Raw genomic sequence first — 920 nt, forward strand, 5'->3', positions numbered from 1 at the left:
CCCCCCCCCCCCCCCCCCAAATAAGAGGACAACCTTGGCTTTTTTCCTCTGCTTGTTTCCTTTCCATGTTAGCAGATTAACTTCTCTGTTTAAGCGCTTTCTCCACCTCCCACTTAAGCGCTTAATTTCCCGTGTCACGATATCGGAGCCGCCTTTAGCAGAAACCGGGGTGACGGTTATGCTGCCACATGCTATCACATTTATCATCTCTGCCCCTTTGGGTATTAACGAAGGACCGAAGTGCTGCTCATCGCGTATTGCACAGGGCTGTTTCCCCCCCCCCTCTCTTAGCGTTAAAACGCGAGTTTCCTTCCTGAACTAGAGGGGGGGAAACATAATCCGAGGCCACTTGAATCGTGCCAGCTATTTGTAGGTGTTTTTCCTCTCCTCCCACACACCCCAAAACCGGGTAAATACCCTCCCCATAGATAGCCTAGCCTAATACTGTGATCAGAGCTGGCCATTCACCTCCTCTTCTCCGCCTACAAAATTCTCTGTCTCTGTCACCCGGGTCGCTATTTGTCATTGGCTTAGCTATTTTTTGGTGGCTGTTTCTATGTCATTTCTCGCTGGCCAGCAGCTCTCGGTCTCTCGTAGCTGTATAAGCGCGATCGTGCTTATTGTGATAGGCGCCGAAATCGCTCTCGCAGTCTATCTGCTGCGCGATTCCCCCGCCGCACACGCATAAATATGTGACACGGTGCCTTTTCCTCCACGACGCCGTTTAACCCCCTCGGGGCTGGGTTTGGCGTGGGCGCTTGCGTTTCGGAGTTGCGCACACACACACGCAAGACATCTTTTTGTGGCGGCCGTTCCTCGGTGGGAGCGCAGGCAGGGATAACACCGTGCAGCGGGGCAGGGAGCTCCGCAGCAGCGCGGTAAGCGGCGGCGCTGGCAGGCCAGCGGGCTCCTTCCCAGCT

This window comes from Pygoscelis adeliae, unplaced genomic scaffold, assembly GCF_000699105.1.
Source record: "Pygoscelis adeliae isolate BGI_AS28 unplaced genomic scaffold, ASM69910v1 Scaffold32, whole genome shotgun sequence".
Lineage (NCBI taxonomy): Eukaryota > Metazoa > Chordata > Aves > Sphenisciformes > Spheniscidae > Pygoscelis > Pygoscelis adeliae.